The 23,832-nt window shown below is 35.0% G+C and overlaps 1 protein-coding gene across 6 annotated transcripts in view; it reads left to right on the top strand.

Moving 5' to 3' along the window:
* The first annotated feature begins 6,191 nt into the window (after nt 1-6,191).
* The window catches only part of TTLL7 (tubulin tyrosine ligase like 7), a 131,881-nt gene continuing 114,240 nt past the window's right edge, over nt 6,192-23,832 (top strand). For 4 of the 6 annotated variants that reach the window (XM_079139605.1, XM_079139602.1, XM_079139608.1 and 1 more), the window contains exon 1: nt 6,193-6,415. The gene's annotated coding sequence lies outside the window, so the exon portion shown is untranslated. Of the gene's footprint in view, nt 6,416-21,057; nt 22,888-23,832 lie in introns of those variants that run through there. The other 2 variants (XM_079139609.1, XM_079139603.1) reach the window with 2 other exon arrangements.

The following is a 23,832-nucleotide window of genomic DNA, read 5'->3' as shown; positions in this document are numbered from 1 at the left end:
GATGAATACAAAAGCCAAAAAACTTACACAGATGACATAGTATAAATGAATAATGTAACTATTAAACTTGATTCAACATATTACATATTGCTATTAGACCATTCTCTTTGCTATAACAAAATACCATAGACTGACTAATTTATAAACAATAGAAATTTATTTCCTGGTGTTCTGGAGACCAGGAAGTCCAAGATCTAACATCTAGTGAGGGCTCTCTTTCCAGTTCACAGATGATATTTTCTTGTTGTGTCTCACATGGTAGAAGGGGCAAGTCAACCCTCTTTTAAGGGCAACAATCCCATTCATTAGGGCTTGTCCTTATAATCTACTTACCTCCCAAAGACACCATCTCTTAATCACCACATTAGTGATTAGATTTCAATATACAATACTGGGAGTGTATAAACATTCACATCATAGAACAATTTAATATAGTATATTTTATGTCTTGAATAGGGTATTTACATATAAGCAAAATATAATTAGTAATTCCATAAAACTTTTACAAAAATGAATCATGCACTCAGCCAGAAAGAAACCTTTAACAAATCCAAAGAATCAGAACGTTTATGGGTTATATTGTTATCACAGTCTAAAAATGTTAACAGGAAATTAAGAAACAGTGATTTATGCCTTGTATGAAAGAGGAAATTAAAGAAGAAATATAGAAATGTCAAGAAATGTGGGAATACTGAACACTTTTAAAACAATGGGACACAAGGAAAACAATGAGGTTGAGCAAAATCTGAACTCAGAAGAAAATATATGGCCTTTAATTACAGAAACAAAAAGGTGAAAATAAAGAAATTAAGTACTTATTTTAAATTCAAGGAAGAATGACAATAACAAAGGAAATTTTGAAGAAGTATTAATGATAAAAGCTGAAATTATTAAAGTAGATAAGATAGTAGAAAAAGATAATAAATTCAAAGATTGGTTCTTTAAAAAGATAAAATTGATAAACATCATGTGAGCCTACTAAAGAAAAAAGAATGAAATTAAAGTAGGCAAGATTAAATATGTGAAAAGATTAAAGGGATTAAAATAATTTTAAGTAAATACTGGTAATGACTTGGTATCAATACATTAAAAAAAAACAGAAAAATGAACACTTTCCTAGGAAAACACTCATCAGAACCGACACAGAAGCAGTGAAAATCTGCATAGACCAATTATTTTAGAAGAGATTGGAGAAGTGATTAATGATACACGATTGAAAAAGACTGCAGACAGATGAATTCATAGCTGAATTTTTAATCTAACTATTAAAAATAGATAATTTCAATATTATTTAAACTATTGTAGGTGTTAGAAAGATTGAAAGTTCTTCAGTTAATTTTATGAAGTCAGAATAACTCAAATAACAAAGCCTACAAAGGAATCCAACAATTAAAAAGGCAGACCAGTGTCACCTCAACGTAGACGACACATTACAGAATACAACGGAGTGAATCAAAAGAGTAATACACCACAACAAAACAGACTTTATTAGAGGAATGAAAGGGCAGTTCCATATCAGGAAGTCTAGCAACATATTGATTACATTAAAATTAAAGGATAATTAAAGGATAAAGCATTATCAATAGACTATGAGAGGGAATCAGATAAAGATCTAGTGACCAATTAAGGGTAACTCTTAGCAAAATAGGAACAGAAGTAAATTACTTAAACAATAAAGGTAAGCAACTAGCCAATACCATCTTAAATGGCAAAAATTAAACCTTTTACTTAAAATCAGGTTTTAGATAAGTACTATAACATTTACATTAGTACTTTAAGCAACTAAAAATAAAACAACTTGTATAAATGACACAAAAGAAGATAAACCTCTTACTACTGATCATATACCTGTTTTCTTTGAAAACCCAAGAAACTCCCATGAAAAGACAAATAAGAGAATTTGATGCATTGAAAGAATGCAAAATAAATTGTAGAAATCACCAGCTCCTCTCTAGTCAGGCAAAATTACTTAGAAAAGGATATAGGAATAACATTTGATTCAGAAGACAAACTCTAAAATAATTTAATATAAATTTGGTAAGAAAGATGCAGGACACAGTATATGAGTAAAATTGTGAAAATATTATTAGGAGATGCAAAAAATATAAACAAACGGAAAAACTATCATCATCTTGGATAGGATGACTTAATATTATAATGCTAATTCTCAAAAATTAATACATAAATCTATGCAGTTCTAAATACTCTTATTTATTTGACATAAAATGCCATATGTTAACTGAAAAGGGCTTACATTGTCTACATACAACAGTATATACTGTCTCTATGTAATAGTAATTATTAATAATTTTAGTCTTCAATCAATTTCCATGCATCCACGAGTTTGTTGGAATGAAACAACTATGTGTAACCATAATGCTCTAAAAAAGAAAAAGTCTTTAACTTGGAGCTTCTTAAAGACTTGTCAGTAATTATCAAAACAACACTGGAAGAAAGTTCTAAAGACTTTAATAAAAACATTTCTCTACAACAAATGTCAAATTATATATAGTAGGTTTTAAATACCCATCTCTCATTTCCTTCTCCATAAACGAAGCAGGATGAAGTCTAGGAGGCTAAATTTTTGTTTTGTTTTATTTAATTTTTGAGTCCACATTGCTCTTGTCCTGTAGGGTGTAGTCATACTTGATTTACTGATTGTGGGTTAAAATCACCTATGGAGCTTCATAAGAATGTAGACTCCAGCTATTCATCTGAGTTCTTTCATTCAGAATCTGCAGCAAGAGTTACAGGAATCACTGGTAAAGTTTGTACTGCAATGATCACTTCTACTTTCAGGATCACTTTTCTGAGCACAGAAACCTAAAAAGGGGCACTCAGTTTCCATTGGGAAGACTGTCATTTAAATCTTCTTTGTGAGAAATGACTCATTTTCTTTTAGAAATGTGTTGAAAATGGATTTAAAAAATACAAATCAATTTTTTAAAGCAGAGAAACCTTCAATGTGTACCCTTATTTCTGTATAGCAGGAGGCAGTAAAAGTATGTTGACAGTAATGATTCGTGTTTGAAACCAGATTTGCCTCTTTTTAGTTCACCCCGTGTAACTTTTGATTTCTTCATCCATAAAATGGACATGAGAACAGTACTTACTGCATGTGATAATCACACCTCAAACACACTGATACTTTAGTAAGTGCTAGCTAAAACCAGACAGACACACTATTAATCTCCGAAGCAATAGTTATTTGAAATAATGTTAATCACACTACATGCATCAACATGGGGTTAACATATAGTAAATACTTAATAACTATTCTTGATTCAAGGTTCAACATTGTATGATTCACAATGAAGTTTTATCAAAGTCATTAAGTATTCTTTTTCTACTCTCTCATTGGTATCATTTCAATGAAATATATTTCAATGTCCCCAAGTCGTGCTACTTTAAGAATACAAATGAATTCACCTTAATTTTCAGTGTTTAAATCAAGATTAACAATCTGCTTAAGTAATAATTATTCCCTCCAACCCAGGCGCCCTCATTCATCACAGGAAATCCTCAGCTATGTCTCCAAGGTGCTCAGAAACAATTCCACTCCTTCTCTTTACTGCTCTCGGATTCGAGTCATTTCCTTGACCTTGTATTGATCACAGTGTCCTTCCTGAGAATATGCCCTTGCTGGACAGAGTAGTTCCTTATTGGTGTCAAGGCTGCTTAGAGGTCTATGGCAGACTAGTGGACATAATGGCTCTGGGCTGTTATCCTTTGTCACCAGTCCAGGAGTAAACAGTTAATAGATTGGAAAACTCATGAAGTTATTTATGAAAATGATTCCTCAGCTTCTGGCCCTACTGTCTTTCCTGAGGGCTCAAAACAATTTGAAGGGAGAGCAAAGACTGCAGGTACCAAGCAATCAATTCCCTCCATTCTTTTTGACAGTTCCAAGACCATCTCAAAAATTCTATTCTTCCTTTATTCAGAAACGTAAGTGCTAAGCATGTCACCTATAAATAGATGGCTTGAGATGACATCAGTCCATCAGGTTCATAAATGATAAGTTGTAAATTCCACCTTCATCTTAGGTGGTTCATTCAAGGCCTTATCTTCCCTTCCTATATCCCTATCATTCAGCATCTGACATAGGCCCTAGTGGAAAAGGCATCTTGTTGACCCTTGTTCTGTTCCTATTGTTGCCTTTGAAAGCAAAACAAGTACTCGTGGAGAGAAGGATCACCTTTCTAAGGTTGAGGTCACTCTGGCCCACAGTCGCTGCTGCCTGGCTTCTCTGGAGACCCAGTGCTCTGTCTCTGCAGCAACATGGAGCTCTGGGGATTTCTGTTGTTCTGGTATTGACGTGAGAACACTGATAATAACAGTTTAGATAGTAACAATGGCATACCATACAGAACCAATTTTCTTCTTGATTTTTGAAAAAGTTTTCTTAAGGAGATATGAGAGTTTTTAGTGCCCTGTTATCCTGTTATTTTTTCTTGAAATTCTGGTAAGGTACATGAAGAACCATGATAGAAGGTTTATTGTAAAACTCTTGCTCCTTCCTAGGATTGGAAGAATGATAGTATAATATGGTTGAAGTGCAGCATAAAGTATAATCTAGTGTATCTACTGTAAATGATCATGTATGACTGATTAGTGGGAAGGCAGCAGAGAATTCCTCCTCATTCTTATTTGACCCTAGCAGTGCACTGCTGATGTTGATGTTTCAGTTTAATTCTGGGTGAAGTCCAGCCTCTTCTTTTTAATTCCTATTTCTACATCAGTGTGATGTCTACTTTAGATACAGCTAAGGTCTCATCTCTCCACTGTGAAACCCAGTTCTCACAAATGAAGGTTAAACAAGCTCACATTCAGTGCCAATCATAGATGTGATAAGACTTTATGTGTATCTCTCCCATAGACACTAGTGGAAAGGCATTAGGTGAGAAGTCCAGGCTGCAGAGTCTTTCTGCCACTCATAGTCTGTGAGAGTTTAACCGAGCACTACAAACTCTGAATCCAGTTCCCCTACTTGAAAATTAGGAATAATGTTACCAATCTCACAGTTTTTAGAATAGTAAGTGAAGGGTTGAAATTGACAATACTGTCAGTACAATGTTTAGTTTAAAGTAGGTGCTGAACTTATGTTTATTTACTCAGAATAGGACAAAACTTCAATCTAGAGAAAATTACTTTAAATTGTGAAATTTTGTATTATTTGTGATGCCTTTTTTCTTTTAATTTTATAGGTAATTGCTAATTCTGAATTCACTTCTCTTTCTTTCTATAAGGAAAACTGTACACTTGTATTGAGCTTTGCCATGGTCTGAAATGAACCTGTGTGTTTGATTTCAAAAGGGGCCAGGAGCACACAAGTCCAAGGAATGTATGTGTGGGAGCTCTTCCCAGTTTCTACAACGTTCATTTCATATTAAGGAAATGATTGTCTCCCACTTCTCAGACATTAATGTTCAACATGGTGAGCAATAAATATCACCGAATTTTTCTATAATCTTTTGTAGCTCTCTAAATTGAATTGAAATTGAAACAGCATCCTAAATCTACATATTCCAACTGCTGTAGTTTAACATTTGGAACTAAGTGTGATTCACAACTCTTCCTCACTTCTCCGCAGGTACAAGGCATCTGCAGGATGGGGCTGCACATGGTTTTATTTTCTAACTTCCAACACGGTCTTGGATACCCTTTTATCCTTTTGCTTCACAAAGATGCTTACTTAGTTAAAGGATCTGAGGAGCACCTTCAAAAATTCGAGAAGCTCCACTGTCTGGTGGGCGAGCTGTCGGTGATAAACCGCACACCAGGACCTGGTGCCACGGGGCCGCTAGGCAGAGGAGGTGGCACGCAGCGCTGCGCGCAGGCCAACGCCCTTTCGCATCTCCCTCGGAGGGGACACCGCCCAGGCGCTCGGTTGCTAGGTCCTCTGTTTGCCGCGTTCTAAAGGAGCCCTGAGCGCGACCAAGACTAAAGGGGAGGGGGGTGCCAGGAAAAGCTAGAACACTGTTTTCAGTAAACCGGGGAGAGAAGCAGGGGCTCCTCCCTCGGTCCCTCCTGTCCCCAAGCCCCAGCCTTGCGGGGGGCGTCGAGCTTTTCCCTTGTTTTTGGTCGCTCCCAGCCTTCGCGAGCCCTCGGAGCCCTCTGCGCCCGCGCCTCTCGGCACGTCGCGCACCCCCGGTCGCGGCGGGAGAATGGTCTGGCCCGTCGGTAGCCGCCACCCCCTTGGGCAGCTACAGCTGTTCCAGCGGCTCCGGGTCGAGCACCGGAGTCCCGAGCCGTGGCTGCCGCTGGCGGTGGGCGGGCGGAGGGGGTCACCGGACCACCAGCGGAGCTGCCGGGCACCGGGCAGCCGCCCGCCGGCCAGTGGCGGAGCGCGGGAGCCGCGGAGGGACCGCCCGCAGCGGGGAAGCGAGGACCGGGGCTGGGCTTCTCTCGCCCGGTGAGTACCTGCTGCCGCCACCTCCCCGACCTCCTCCCACCGTCCCCTCGCCCCGGAGGTCTCGGCACCCCCCTTCCCCCCCGCCCCAGTGACCGTCCCGGGGACAGTGTCCTCAGCCGAGCAGCGGAACGGAGAGCTGCTGCTGTCAGGCTAATGATTCAGCACCATTCGCGCGGAGAGGTTTGGGCAGAATGGGGGAGGGGGGGAAGGGGACGAGGTCAGTTGCGGGTCGCACCTCAGTTTCTGGGCTCTCAGTAGACGACCTGGGCGTCGGGGTCGGGTGGGGTGATCAGACAGGATCCCTGCCGGCTTGTTCTGTAATTGCGTGCTTTTCCCACAAGCTAGTACAAACCTCCGTGAGTATGGGGTGCATTCTGGAAAAGTGTGTCAGATTAATGTCTTTCCCCCACATCCAAGTGAAGTCTAGGGCCCTTGTAGGTACCTCTGTTTCTCTGCTTCTCTCTGTATTGGGTCATGCCCTCAATTCACTTTATTTTATACTACAGCGTTCTCTCCGCTAACGTGAGAGATGTTCTGTCAAAGTTGTCTTGTATTCTGGGTGGGTTTGTTTGGTCCTGGCACAGAAGGAAAAGATTTAAGGGAGGTGGGAAGTAAAACTTTCATATCCTAAACTCTTACTTTTATATATAATATTTCACTAAATCCTCACAACAACCCAGAAACAAATGTGAAAAGTGAGGAGCAGAGATGTTACATTACATTCTCAAGGTCACAGAATAGGAATTTGAATTCAGGTCTCCCTAACTCCAAATGCCATGGACTTTACTGTATTAAACACTAGTGAGTCCAAAGTATACGTATATACACAGTATTAGCTATCAAATATAGAATTTTCATAGGCAAATGATCTCAAACAATAGCAACAACAACCTGTAAACTTTCTGTATGTGGAATTATTGCTTTTTTAGTACAAAAGAACTTTTTTTTCTTTTTCATGTGTAAAAAATCAATTTTCTTAGAAAGCATTTAGCAAAAAATAATATTTGAACAATTGCAGAGCTAGGTCATGATGGATGTTCAACACATTTTTGGCAGTGAAATTTGGTGGATGCTCATGGAGAAAGTCATGGAGAAATGAATTAGGGCAGTAAAAAGAAATCTGGATTTTTTTTTTTTAAACTTTAGGTAACATTTGAAATAAGAACAACCATTTGGCTCATCACACACAATGGGGTGACAGATAAACAGACTCAGATCGTGTTATTTGGTTCATTACAGCTCTGTAATTTGACAGCAATAACTTCCATTTTGTAGACAAAATAACTGAAAAGCAGAATGTCCAAGAGTACTCAGTAAGTGGTATAATGTGGACAAGAATTTATTCTTAGGTGCTACCACTCTCATTTAAAAAATATGTATGTTGTCATAAAACAGAGTTCCGTACAGTGGGGAATTGAATTGATTTGTTTTTGCCCTACCTTTCAGTCAAGAATTATACTGACCTTGTTTGCTCCTTCTGTAAAAATAATGAATGTCACGTTCTTTTTTCTTTTTTAGTGGGTCATTTGATTTGCTTTCATTCATGATTTATGAATTTCTCTTAAGATGTACAACTTTGTTGATGTCTTGGGGCAGGATGCTATAGGACAAATGTTTATTTTCTCTAAGTGCCAGAATCGTATTTAATGGCAGATAGGAACATAGTCATTTAGTTTATCATTTCTAAAGTATTGAGTCATTTACATTGGTGAATTCTTTCTTAACTTAATGGGAGATTGATAGACTAAAACCCACTGCCTAAATAAGGACATAAAATTGAACACATATTCATATTTGTTGTTCAGACAAGACTATAAGTGAAGTAGGGTTCTATATATAGTCTTAAATTTGATTCCTAGGAGGTCATTTCTTTTTGTGTTTATATATCTATTGACTATACTCTGAACCTTGGTGAGGCATTTTGCAATTCAATCTCTTGAATCCCAAGGGTACAGGAGAATTGATTTGAATGAATAAGCAAAAATACAGCATCACTGCTGTTAAAAAAAAAAAAAAAAAAAAAAAAGGACAGTGCATGTCCTAATGATGGATGGTCAGTAGCAACACTTTAAAAGGGAGACATCATGTTTTATTTAGATAACATCACTGAAAGCATGAATGTAATATCAACCCAGCTTTAGAACTATACTTTGTGTCTTTCCCTGTATGTATTTATCTAATTTCTGCTGTCTGCAGACCATCTAAATTCCTGACTTAAAGTCTAGCTAAGGAGATATTTACTTAACACATGAGTAATTAACAAAATATTTTAGAATTGGCTTTATATTGGAAAAAGGTGACACAGAATTAAGTGCTATAGCACCACCTTAGGAAAAAGCAGAAATAGCAGAGGTTGAGGTGATCAGAGGATCAGCAAAGTCTTCATGAATGGAAGTGTATCAAACCAACCTCAGAACTGATAAGCATTTCCATAGGCAAAGAGAATGGGAGACAAATGTGAGAAATGCTCATCTCTTTTGGATACGTGGTGACAGATTATGAAGAACCTTGAATGTCTGGTGTGAGATCTGTGTCTGATCTGGTAATAATAGAGAACTAGTGTAGATTTCTAAGCAGGTCAAGTTTCTCTTGTCCCTCTTCTCCATATCCCTTGCCCCAAGTCCCTTTCCAGAAACCAATATGTTTCCTAATAGTAAAATAATTTGATATTAATTAAATGTGAAAAAAAAAATTTCAAATAAAATCCTTCCCTTTCAAGGAAATTTGCCTTTTTATTTAAAAAAAAAAAAAAAAACACCAGATTATAGAATTATGAACAATTTAAAAACTTTAAGAACATGAAAAGAAAAAAAATCACATCATCTTACTAAGTAAAGACAATCTTGACTAATATTTTGAGTTTTTCCATGTATAGTTTTAATTGTGCTGCATTAATTACTTATGTATATATATTTTAATTTGTTCTGTTTAGATATACATGACAGTAGTGTATTTTGACATATTATGCATACATGGAGTCTAACTTAGGATCCTATTCTTGTGGTTGTACATGATGTGGAGTTTCACTGGTCATGTATTCATATGTGAACATAGAAAAGTTATGTCCAGTTAATTCTACTATTGTCTTTCTTATTCTCATTCCCCACACTTTCCTTCATTCCCCTTAGTATGTACATATTTTAACTTTAAACGCTATAACATTAGTTTTCACTGAATTACAATTAGGCAGTAAATATTTAAAATTAATATATAATTTTCTACTTGGTAGATGTACTAGAATTTCCTAATTATTCCAGTCACTATTTTACTGATATAGTTACTACTAATAAATAACACCATGATAGATATAGACATCTTTGTTCATAATTTTTTGCTTTATTTTGACTACTAATTCTTTAGGATAGTGTCTCTGGTAAAAAGGTATGAATTCTTTGATTTAGAGTAGTTTAAGCAAGTTTTGAAGCTGTTGGATTCTATATGTTCCATATGTGATATATACATATTGAATATAGAATAATTGCATATTAATATTGAAGGTACCCAATACAGTCTAAAGCTCCTTATTATACTCTTTCAGGCAACCTCTTCTTTTGATTAGAAAGATTAACTAAATCATAGGAGCTGGGAGAAAGATGGGTAGTTGGGACTATGGAAGAGAGAAGCTGTAATTAAAATGGGAGAACATATTTGGGGGTGAAGTGAGCAAGAATTTATAGTCTTAGAATGGTCATGATCATTGACTTTCTGGTCATAGGCTTGTATTTGGGGACTTTAACTTTAAATCTCCACCTCCCTGCCCCAGTACACACTGTACACCCTATCTGTAACTTTAGACTTCAGCTTCCATCCACTTGTACCAGATTCTCACATCTCTAACTTCATTATCCTAGTAATTCAAAGCACAGATATGAGCTCACTCTTGCACTCTTATTTGGAGAATTCACATTGGTGACAATGGGAATTTGGGAACTTTGCCCACATCTAGCAGAAGCCCTGGGTACAAGTACAAGGCTGTATGGAAAGCACACTTGATGGACACTGCAGATTCCTGCCCCTTCCTTGAGCACATTTGCCAGAAATGACCTTTTTTGAGAACAGTGGCCACTGGAAGATGCATAACATTCCTAACATCACCCTCAGTATTCAGATACTCCCTTCCCCTGTTCCCAATATCTCTTTACCAGAGAAAATTACCCTCGGGGGGAGAGAGACTTGCCTCAGTTTCTCTTGTTATAGGGACACTTTGCACTTGATTCTTATCATAAGAACAGGGACCCAGTTTTGTCATGGTCTTAGGTCAGGCCTCTGACTTTCTCTTCCACGTTTGCACCTGAGCTTCTTCTGGGACTGCTTTCTACTTACCTAGGGCCACAAGGCTGTTGAGGCTCATAATCCATGAAGTATCTCTGAGTACGTCAGGGATATGAATGTATCTCGAGGATAGATCTAGGGAGCAGAGGCAGCTTATTATAAGACTCTATCATTCTTGGGGAAAAGGAACAATGACAACAAAAACATCATATTACAAACCTCAAATTGGCCATTCTCCCCCCTTTTCAGGTCCCAAGAGGTGTTTTCTGATGGAACTGGACATTCAGGTGGGCAGAGTACTTCAGGTAGAATCTGTCCTGTGTGTAGTTGGGACCCATTATTAAACAATTTGCGTAAGCTCTTAGGAGGTGATAAATCTATTTCCATTTCCCTCATATATTATTTTTCGAAATTGAAGTGAGACTCAGAATCTTCCCTAGTGTTTAAAAGTTAAATTTCAATATACTTTCCTATTTATTCTCCGCTAGCTTTTATTTCCCATTTGACATTTATCTGTTAACACTTCTGGTCTTAGTACACATAGTAGTTGACAGAGCTAAGGCACTGGGATTGTTTAGGCTCTCAGAAGGTGAGTGATAAATATATTTTCTTCTTTTTATAACTTGCAAGTACCTGGTCAATACACAAATCTCAGTCTAAATCTTTTGAAGATTTAGAGTTAAGTGGTCAAGTGCTCACTGATCTTTTCTCTGGCTGCCCCAAAGATCTCTGAAAATGTTTTCCTTGTTGAAAGTGATGATATTGTTGGTCCACTGGGTGTGCTGAACTACCTATATTGTTTGCTTTTTCTAAATTGTACTGTGGCACCCGAGCTTCCAAACTTCTGTGTTATTTTTGTCCCACTGCCTAGCCGTGTGAAGTAGAATGTTATATTTGACAAAGGGTTATTTTGGAACATTTCTCTTAAATACTGTTTTGTAAAGTGTGAACTGGTGCCACAGCTAATTTGACAAGATGGCAGTAGCCTATTTTTGTAAAAAAATTGTCCTTGCTTCTCCTTTCGTGTATGTGCAGTGATATTATCTTTTTTAAGCAATTTGAGCATTTGTAGATTTGGATGATAGAGCAGCAGTAATCCAGGCAGCAGCTTCAAGATCATTTCGAGGCTTTGAATCAATTTTAAGGATGCTTATGTATACTTCTTGTTTAGGGTAGTACTGTCTTTCTTTTACAAGTGAAGTTACCCCACTTAAACTTTGTGTAAAATCTGTTTTAAGTGATGTGGTCCTACTATGTCATGTGTGTGCAGTATTGGTAGAAAAAGTTAGGAACTGTAAATTTAATTTGAATTATTGAGTTTCTTGGAAAAATTTTCATGTGTAATTTTGTCATTATTATTTAAAATCTGTTTTTTAAGGTACATTTCAAATAAACTCTATGCCTAATGTGTAACATTCCTAGCAATTGCTAAAAAATTAGGACAATAATTTCAGCACACATCTCAGTCTATATTTAGAACACTCTGCAGCTAACCAACAAATACATGATAGTTCTATGGAGAGGAATGATAAAATTGCACACTTTATGTAATCAGTTTAGTATTTATGAAATCAGATGAAGGTATTTTCATTTAGCTTTAGGTTTGATCACATCCAAGATGATATTTAGTTACCTAGCATGTCTCAATCTAGAATCCTAAAGATTGGCAGGTACTATTTTGTCCAATTTAACAATGTAAAAAAATAGAGCTAGAGAGAAAAAAAATAAGACAAAATTAGCTTTCAGAATCATAGTGGTATTAGAAACTGGTCTACAGCTGCCCCTTAATTGGATAGTATTTTTGGATTTACTTCTTTAAGAGTGTTTGAGGAAAAAGTAACTTATTGAATGTTTTTACTGATCTGTGACATTTATTTTCAGTTCTCATCATTCTACTTTGGTCAACACACACACACATTTCAACCCATTATTTTTGGAATATGTAAACAAGTTATTTCTGGAACTTGCCATTATAATTAAAGGAAAATTGACATATAAAAATACTAAGAGAAATTTGAAAGGGTTGTCACTGTATCTTAAAATTAAGCAGACTGTATATTTGTGCAAGTGCTTTTTCACATGTCAAATATCAGTGCCAAATAAACATTTTTGCCCGAAAGAACCATTTACTATTAATGTGTTTTGGTATTTTCACTTTGAAATGAGAGTCATTTTCTCTTTTAAAAAGTTATTTTGAGTGTATAATACATTTTAAGTGCTATTTTCTTTATAAAGAACTTAAAAAACTACACCAAAAATACAAAGAACCCAGTCAATAAATGGGCTAAGGAACTAGGCATACACTTTACAGAAGAAGATATACAGGTGATTAATAAAAAGTATTCAACATCTCTAGTAATTAGAGAAATGTAAATTAAAACTACCCTAAGATTTCACCTCACTCCAATTAGAATAGTTATTACCAGAAACACAAGCAATAATAGGTGTTGGTGTGGATGTGGGGAAAAAGGTACACTTGTACACTGCTGGTGGAGTTGCAAATTGGTGCAGCCTCTCTGAAAAACAGTAAGGAGATTCCTCAGAAAACTTGGAATGAACCCATCTTTTGTCCCAGTTATCCCACTCCTCGATTTATACCCAAAGGACTTAAAATCAGCATACTACAGTGACGTAGCCACATCAATGTTTATAGCAGCTCAATTCACAATAGCTAGATTGTGAAACCAACCTAGGTGCCCTTTAATAGATGAATGGATAAAGAAACTGGTATATATACACAATGGAATATTATTCAGCCATTAAGAAGAATAATATTATGACAGTTGCAGGAAAATGGATGGAATTGGAGGATATCATGCCAAGTGAAATAAGCCAATCTCAAAAAACCAAAGGCTGAATGTTTTCTCTGATAAGTGGATGATGATACATAATGGGGGTTAAGTGGGTGGGGGTAAGAGAAGAATGGAGAACTTTGGAATACATAGAGGGAAATGAGAGGGGGAGGGGGAGGAGGTATGAAAGATGCTGGAATGAGACAGACATCTTTACCCTATGTACATGTATGATTCATGTACATGAATAGTGTGAATCTACATTGTGTACAACCATAGAAATGGAAAGTTGTACCCCATTTGAGTATAATGAATCAAAATGCAGTCTGTAAAAATAAAAAAATTCAAAAAATAGAAATAATATTACAAAGGTTGCCAATTAAAAAAAGAGCTATTTTCATCCTTGATTAAGAATTAAAAATTAAACATTTTTCATTAGTTATAGTATGGCATATATAATTCCATATTGTGCTTAACAATGTAATTGTAAATTTTGATTTTAGAACTTACAAGTAATTGGAATAATCCAAATATAGAATGCATGAAGGTAGTAAAATATAGCATTTACTGGAAATGAAGTTAAGCAAATACACTGAACAAAACCTATGAACAGAGAGATTTAGATCTCCAAGAAAAATGAACTACTGGTATGACCCTGGAGTTTTTCTCTCTCTCTATTACTATATATATTCTGGTAATATGAAAGTGATTATCATATTTTCTGGAAGAAAACAAAATACAATAGTTCCATTATATATGTTATCATGTTCCAGGGTTTCAGTTACCTGTGATCAGCTGTAGTCCAAAAATATTAAATGGGAATTTCCAGAAATAGCAATTTATACTTTTTAAATTGTATGCTATTCTGAGAAGCATGATGCAGTCTCATGCCCTCACATGCTCTCCAGCCTGGATGGAAATCATCCCTTTGTTCAGTGTATTTAGGCTTCATATCCTGTCCACCCGTTAGTTACTTAGTAGTCATTTCCATTGCAGCAGCCCAGTGCTATAAGTTCGGGTAACCCTGGTTTTACTCAACAATGGTCCCAAAGTGCAGAGTAGCGATGCTGGCAGTTTGGTAGACCAATGAGAAACTGTAAGTGCTTCCTTTCACTGAAAAGGTGAAAGTTCTCAATTTAGTAAGGAAAGAAAAAAAAATATACAGAGTTTGTTAAGATTTACAGTACAATAAGTATTTGGAGGGGGAGAAGGAGAGAGTGGGGTGTGTGGGGACGCATTTACATTATTTTTACTACAGTATATTGTTTTAATTGATTTTATTATTAGTTATTAATTTCTTACTGTACCTAATTTATAAATTAAACTTTACCATAGGTAAGTATGTATAAGAAGAAACAGTATATATAAGGGCTAGTACTATCTGAGATTTTAGGATCCAATAGGGTGGACTACTGTGGTTAACTTCTTTTTTTTTCAGAATAGTGTAAAAATATTGCTATTTATGTAATTCTTTGGGAGATTTCTGACAGGTAAGCATTCCACAAGTGCATAAGTTTTTGCCAGTTAATATTGTAGTATTGGATTCTTTTAATAGTTTTTATTTTGATAAAAATACATAAGTAGTTAACAGTAGTGTTAACCACTTCTAAGTGTACAGCCTAGCATGTTAAATATATTCACATTATTATGAAACTGGTTGCCACAATTTTTCATCTTACTTGTTGGAAACTCTGTACCCATTGAGCAACTCAGCTCACCTTTCTTCCCACTTCACCCAGACAGCCACCACTCTATGTTCTGTTTCTGTGAATCTGATCACATTAAATATCACATACAGGTAGAATCATATGTAACTGACTTATTTCACATAAAATAATTTCCTCAAAGTTCATCTGTGTATATGTCAGAATTTCCTTTTGAAGGCTGGATAATATTCCTGTTTATCCATTCATTTATCCCTGGACATTTGTGTTGCTTCCTTTTCTTGGTTATTGTGACTAGTGCTTCTATGATTATGGACTTGCAAATATATCTGCATGATCCTGCTTTTATGTATTTATTTTTGATTAGACCCAGAAGTGGGGTTGCTGGATCAGATAGTAGTAGAATTTTGTAAGTTTTTGAGAAAATTTCATAGTGTTTTCCATATGAGTTACACCATTTTACAATCCCATCAGTAGTGCATAAAAGTTCTAATTTTACCAAACCCAACTTGCCAATACTTCTTGATTTCTGAGGTGATACTTCATTGTGGTTTTGATATTCATTTCTCTGAGAATTAATGATGTTGAGCATCTTTTCATATGCTAATTGATCATTTGTATATCATCTTTGGGGACATGTCTGTTTTAAGTGCTTTGCCTATTTTAAAATAGCATTATTTGATTTTTTTTTTGTTGAATTGTAGGAGTTTTATGTATTCTAGATGTTAACCCCTTATCAGAGATATGATTTGCAAATAAATATTTTCTCCTATTCTGTGTGTTATCTTATCTCTTTGTTGATTATGCCCTTTAGTGCAGAAAAAATGATGTTAGGGCCAAGTGCGGTGGTGCATGCCTGTAATTCCAGTGGCTCGGGAGGCTGAGGCAGGAGGATCAAGAGTTCAAAGTCAGCCTCAGCAAAACGAGGTGCTGTCTCTAAATAAAATACAAAATAGGGCTGGGGATATGGCTCAGTGGTCAAGTGCCCCTGAATTCAGTCCCCAGTTTTGAAAAACCAAATGATGTTTGGTGTAGTTCATTTTTGTATTTTTGCTTTTTTGGTTTATGTAGCAAAGGTTATTTTTAGCAGTTTAAAGAATGTATTGTTGAAATTGTTTCAAATTGATATTTATTAATTCTTTTTCTCCTTATTCTTTAAAGTCTACAAGATTATTTTGCAACTATGTAATTATGATACCCGCCATAATTATTTTACAAATCATACTTAATTTGATTGACTTTTTCTCAGTGAAGACCCACTTATGTATCTATTCAGTGTAGGATTTTGTCGTAATAATTTAACTAAATGTTAATAGGAATTGTATCAAACCTATTAACCATTTTAAAGAGAATCACTATATTGATTCTTCCAGTCCATGAATATGACATGTCTTTCCAGGTATTTAAGTCTTCTTTGGTGTCTTTTATCAGCATGTTATAATTTTGATTATACATCTTGTACATGTGTTGTTAGATTTATATCTAAGTATTTAAATTTTCTTTGGAGCAATTGTACATGATAGGGAAATTTAAATTTGTTTCCATTTCTTTGTTAATGTGTGGAAATGCAGTTGATTTTTTGGGAGGGGCACCAGGGATTAAACTCAGGGATACTTAACTACTGAGCCACATCCCCAGCCCTTTTTTGTATTTTATTTAGGGACAGGGTCTTGCTGAGGGCTTTGCTAAGATGCTGAGGCTGGCTTTGAACTTGTGATCCTCCTATCTTATCCTCCCCAGCCGCTGAGATTATAGGTGCGAGCCACTGCGCCTGGAGATTTTGTATCTTGATATGATATCATGCAGCCTTATCAAACTTGCTTTTTGTTCTAGAAGTTGAAGATCTTTTGAATATTTTTTAATGTATAGGATTTTGTCATCTGTTAATATAAATATTTTTCTCTTCTTTTTATCTATATGCTTTTATCATTCTTGCCTTATTCCAACAACTACAACTTCCAGTACTATGAAAATAAAAGTGGTGAGGGTGCCTTTTTCCAACCTTAGAGGAAATCATTTAGTCTTTCACTATTATGTTGCTAACTGTAGTTTTTTTTGTAGTTATACTTCTCTGTCTGTGGGTCCTTCATCATTCAGTTCAACCAACCATACACACATTTCCTTTTTTTGTCATTGCTTCCTGAACAGTACAGAATAATATCTATGTACATATCATTTATGTTGTATTAGGTAGTAATCTAGAGATGGCTTAAAGAATATAGAATTTGTGTAGATTATATGCAAATACTATGCCATTTTATATAAGGAATTTGAGCACGCAGAGATTTTGGTACCCATGGAGGGTCTCGGAAATAGTCTCTCACATATATGGAGGGCTGAAATTGTACATAATTTTTAAGGGGTTGAGGAAATTCCCCTCTGTTCCTAGTACAATGAGTCTTTTTGTCCTATATGGTTGTTGAATTGAATCAAGTGCTTTGTCTATGCCAATTGATACGTGTGTATGGTTTTTCTTCCCTCGTCTGTTTATTTGGTGGATTACATTACTTGATTTTTAACTATCAAATCAGTCTGGCACACATGAAACAAGATTCAATTTTTCATGTCCACACACACATTATTTACATACATACATATGCATACACATATGTACACACATTGTTGGATGCAGTTTGCAAAACTTTGTTAAGGATTTTGCATCTAAATTCATGAGAAATATATTTTCCATTAATCCATAGTTTCCTTTTTATTGTGCTTTATTTGGTTTTGATTGTCAGAGTATTTTTCACTTCTCTTTCATGTTCTGAAAGAGGTTGTATGAAATTGGTGTAAATTTTTTGTTTGACAGAATTCTCCAGTGACACCATCTGGGCCTGGATATTTCCTTTTCAGGAACTTTTAAATGACAAAATCAAAATTATTTCTCTAATAATTAGAGAACTATTCAGGTTATCTGTTTTATCCTAAGAGTTGGTAATTTGTGGTTTTTTAAGAATTGATGCATTTCTTCTAAGTTGTTGAATTTATGAGTAAAGTTATTCACAGTTTTTCCTTATGAATTTTCCCCTGTTGTTCTTTTATTGACCATAGATTCTGTTGAGATAGTCTGTTTTATTCTTGATATTGGTGACTTGTGTCTTATCTTTTAAAAATATCTTTATCAGTCTTTTTAGAGGTTTATTGATTTAACATTTTTTGAAAATCTAGTTTTTGTAGGTATCATTTTTATTTCACTATTTTCAAGTTAATCCATGTATCTATATACATATATGTATATATATTTACATCGATGTACATATATGTGCATTTTTTTTTTCTGCTTCTTAAGGTAGGAACTTAGATTTTTAAGAAATATTTTTGTAGTTGTCAGTGAATCTTTTGTTGTATTTATTTATATGTGGTTCTGAGTATTGAACACAGGGCCTCACATGCACCAGGCAAGTTCTCTACCACTGAGCCACAACTCCAGCCCTGGAACTTAGATCATTGATTTGTTGTTGTTTTCTTTTGCTTATGTAACCATTTAATGCTCCAGACTTTCTTCTCAACATGGTTTTGTCTTTATCTCACAAATTCTCATGTATTTTGCTTTCATTTTCAATTAAATTTTTTTTTTCCTTTCAGGCTTCCTTTTTGGCCTGTCGACCATTGAGAAACATTTTATTATCTATCTATCTATCTATCTATCTATCTATCTATCTATCTATCTATCTATCTATCTATCTATCTATCTATCATCTATCTATTTTCTGTCTAAATATGGAGTTTACTGTGTTGCCCAGGTTGGTCTTAAACTAATGGACTCAAGTGATCCTCCCACCTACCTCCTGAGTGGCTGAGACTACAGGCATGTGCCACCACACCTGACTGGGAAAGCATATTAATTCCCAAGTGTTTAGAGTTTTGCTGTTATTTATGCTGTTGGTTTCTAGTTTAATTTCATTAAGTCAGGGAACATACTCTACATGGTTTAAGTTCTTTTAAACTACCTATGTATGTTTTATGAGCCACAGTAGTGCATGTTGGTGAAAACTCTGTAGGCTCTTTAAAGAATATGAGTTCTATTTTTGAGTACAGTGTTCCAATGTCAGTCAGATGCTACTGGTTGATGGTGTTGCTCAACTTTCCTGTATTCTTGCTGACAGTTTTGTCTAGTAGTACTACAATAGCTGAGAGTTGGGTATTGAAGTTCACACCTACATATGTAAATTTTTAAATTTTTTTTTTAGGTATATCAGTTTTTGGTTTGTGTATTTTGAAACTCTATTGTTTGGCACATACACATTTAGGATGGCTTTATTTTCTTTGTCAGTTGAGCTTCTTATTATTTTGTAATGGCCCTTCTTGCCCATAATAATTTTCTTTGCTTTTAATTCTGCTTTAGATGTATCAATAAAGATACTTTGCTTTATAAAATTCATGACTGTATGATATATTTTTTCTATCCTTTGATTTTCAACACACCTATGACATTATGGGTGAAAATTGAGTTGTTTTGTAGACAACATGTAATTAGTTTATATTTTTAAAATTCACTCTGCTGAACTCTCTTTTAATTGATGTATTTATACCAGTTACATTTAAAGTAATTATTGATATGTCAAGTTTTCCCTTTTCCTCCTATTTTTTGTGTGTTTTCTCTGTTTATTTTTCTTGCCTTTCTGTGGGTTACTTGAACATTTTTTAGAGTTGCATTTTGATTTATTTATGATTTTTTTTGTTATATCACTTTTTTATATGGGTTTCTTGCTGGGTGCTTTTATATGTTTGTCACAGCCTACTGTAGACATTTAACCATGATATAGAAAACTGTACTTCCATGTAGGTTCTTTTACCCTCTCCACTTTTTAAATATAATGAAGTGTTTCCTCTGCATACATTGACTACTGTAACAGTGTGACATGTTGCTTTTCCTGCAAAAAATGATTATAGAATTTTATGAGGTTAGTGACAGGCTATTATGTGTACTTCTGTTTTCTACCTTTTCTGTTATTCTCTTTGCCTTTTTGAAGACCCCAGTCTTCTGTTATCATTTTCTTTGTATTAGAAGGTTTTCTTAAGACTTTCTTTCAAGTTAGGTGTGCTATTAATAAATTATTAGTTTTCCTTTGTCTAGAATGTCTTTTCTGTCTTTCATTTCTGAATGTCACTTTTGCCAGATATAGTAGATAGGGTTAGTAAGTAAGTATTTTCTTTTAGCACTTGAGAAATGGGCCCCTGTTTCTGGCTTCTACAGTTTCAGATGAGAAATTTGCTGTCATTTGGATTGTTGTTAACTTACAAATAATATTGTCATTCATCTTACTGTTTTTAAGATTTTTTCTGTCTTTAGTTTTCATAAATATGATTTTGATATGTCTTAGTATATGGGATTCACTTAGTTTCTTAAATCTGGAGGCTTGTCTTTTGACAAACTTAGGGAGTTTTCAATCACTATTTCTTCAAATGCTTTGTTACTCTATATTCTTTCTCTTAATTACTAATAACATTAGATTTTTTTTAAAAAATGGTTTTAGTTGTAGATGGATACAATACCTTTATTTTATTTGTTTAGTTTTATGTGGTGCTGAGGATCGAACTTAGTGCCTCATACATGCTAGGCAAGAGCTCTACCACTGAGCTACCCAGCCTGATAACGTTAGATTTTTTGTTATTGTCACTTAGATCTTGGAGGCTTTCCCAGCCTGCTTTCTCTCTGTTGTTGAGTTTAATAAATTTCATTAATCTTTCCCAAGCTCAGTAGTTCTGTTCTCAGTCATTACCACTTTAGTATTGATACCATTCAGCAAGATTTTAATTTTAGCAGTTATATTTTTGAGCGCTATGGTTTCCATTTGATCCTTTTTCATAACTTTTATTTCATTGCTGGTGTTTTATGTTTTTTCATTTGTTTCAAGAGAACTAAAAAATTGATCATTGAAGCATCTTAAAAAAAAGTTGCTTTAAAATTCTGGTTAACTCTAGTATCTGATTATATTGGGATTATTCCAGTATGATGCCAGTATCTGATATATCTTGATGCTGGCATCAGTTGATGGTCTGTTTTCATTCAGTTTGTGATTTTCCTGAATTTTGGTGTGACAAATGAATTTTGATGGTACTCTTGGCATTTTAGTTGTTATGTTGGGAGACTCTCAGTCCTATTTAACTCTAGACTTTTTTAGCAGGCGGTCACCCTATTTAGGTTTGGTGTGTAGGTTCTGTCATATCTTTTCATGCTTTCCAGAGCCATTGCCTCATGACTCTGGGTGGAGGAAGGAAAGACAAAAGTCTCTGCTGACACTGTCCAAGCTAGTGAATCAGACTGTCTGAAGTCATTTTCCTTGTGAAGTGGAGGTACAGGTTCCGTGAGAAGGCTTTTTTTGTGGATGCCTGTTGGTATTCATGGGTGGAAGATTCTGTGATGTTCTGGGGAATCTACAATAAACAGAAAACCCAGGGAACTCACCACATTGTTGCTTCTTACATCCTGAAGTTCCTAAGGCTAGTCTGCCTTTATACTTTCACATTTCAGAGTCCTTTCATTGTTTTATGATGGGTAATTTCCAGGGTAGTCAGTTGTATATAAAAAGCAGGACCAGAAAAAATTAAATCTATTACAGTTTGTTTCAGAATCAGTGTACATGGTTTTTAATGTGCTGTTTTACTCACAGCAAAGTATGCACAGAGCATTTCTGCTGTACATCAAAGTTTGATGACTGTCTCAAGAAAATCACTTGTGTGATATTTTTAGATGCTTTTGACATACCATACCATTTTTACTTGAAAGAAAGACTAGCATAAAACAGTTTTTTTTTTTTTTTTTTCAGATTTGGGTGTTTGGCAGTCATTTTTCATGAAAATGAAATGAGCCTATCACTTCAAGGAAAATCAGTGTTTGTTGCAAATGACAAAATTTGTATTTATAAGAAAAAAGTCAGAATTTTGGAAACTTTAATCCACCACTGTGAGCTTTTCTTCTTCCCAGTACCTAAATATGCTTTCGATGAAATCATTTAGTGTTTTTTAAATACTGTATAATGAAATATATCAACATTTGGAAGATCTGCATAGCTGAGCAAACCAGTATTTTGTAATGACTAATTCAGTATGTTTCAGAATGATGAACAGGTAAAACTTTTATTCAAAGTATAATATAGATCACTGAATTTTTAAAGTTATTATATTTCATTGACAAATTACAATAGTACATATTTTTGTTTTGATATGTATATCTAATGTAACATGATTAAATGAAGTCAGTTAATATGTCCATCATGTCACTTACCTGTCATTTTATGGTGAGATGTTTGAAATATACTCTTTTAGTTATTTTAAGACATATAATACAGTTATGTGTTGTACAATGATGTTTCAGACAATGATGATAGTCCCAGAAGATTATAATGGAATTGAAAAAGTTCTGTTGTCCAGTTTTTCTATTCTATCTTTACATGTGTTCAATATATGAATACTTACTATTGTGTAACAGTTGCCTGCAGTAGTCAGTACAGTAACGTGCTATACCAGTTTATAGTTTAGGAGCAATAGTCTATACTATATAACCTAGATGTATAGTAGTCTATATCTACTATGTACATTCCATGATGTTTGTTCACTGACAAAATTGCTTAACAATGATTTCTCAGAACATATCCCTGCTGTTAAGTGTCACATCACTATACTTTATTGTAGACTACAGTCACTTTTCCATGTTAAGCTCAAAATCCATTCTTCCTGCCAGTCAGAAATTTTATGCCTTTTGACCTACAGTTCATCATGCTTGCCCCAATCTCAGCTTCTGGTAAGCATCATTCTACTTTTAATGAGTTTTAAATGTTATATGTGAATAAGATTATTATTTATCCTCTGTGTCTGGCTTATTTTACTTAGCATAATGTCCTCTAGATACATACATGTTGTCACAAATGACAGAATCTCCTCTTTTAAAGGGTGAATAGTTTTCCATAGTGTATTATACACACACACACACACCCCATATTTTCTTTACCCATTCATTTGTTGGTATGACACCTAGCTTGTTTCCATATCTTGGAAGTTGTGAATAATGCTCCATTGCTGCAATGAACCTGGGAGTGAAGATATCCCTTCAACCTAATGATCTCAGTTCCTCCAGATATCTAGATATACACCCAGAAGTGGGATCACTGCTTATGTGGTAGTTCTATTTTTAGTTTTTTGAGGAGCCTCCATGTTGTCTCCCATAATGGTTGTATTAATTTATATTCCCATCAACAGAGTGTAAGAATTTCTTTTTCTCCACATCTTCTCTAGTACTTGGTACCTTTTGTCTTTTTGGTACTGGCCATTCTAACAGATATAAAGTGATATCTCACAGTGGTTTTTGTGTGCTTTCCCTTATAATTGGTGATGCTGAACAGTTTTTCATATGTCAGCTGTCCATTTGTATTTCTTCTTTTGATAAATGACTTTTCATTCTTTCCCCCTTTTTTTCATCAGATTATTTGCTTTCTTGCTATTGAAGTTTTTGAATTCTTCATATATTTTGGATATTAACTCCCCTTATCAGATGGGTGGTTTGTAAATATTTTCTCCTATTTTGTTGTCTCTTCGCTCTGTTGTTTCCTTAGCTGTACACATAAGTTTTTTAATTTGATGCCATTCTGTTTTTGCTAGTGCTTTGAGGATCATATCCAAAAATTCATTGCCAAGTCAGTGGCAAGAAACTTTCCCCCTATGTTTTCTTCTAGAAGTTTTACAGTTTTTC

This window comes from Sciurus vulgaris (genome assembly GCF_902686455.1).
Source record: "Sciurus vulgaris genome assembly, chromosome: 1".
NCBI lineage: Eukaryota > Metazoa > Chordata > Mammalia > Rodentia > Sciuridae > Sciurus > Sciurus vulgaris.
Note: the sequence above shows the minus strand (reverse complement) of the source record. Positions and strands in the feature narration are given on the sequence as shown.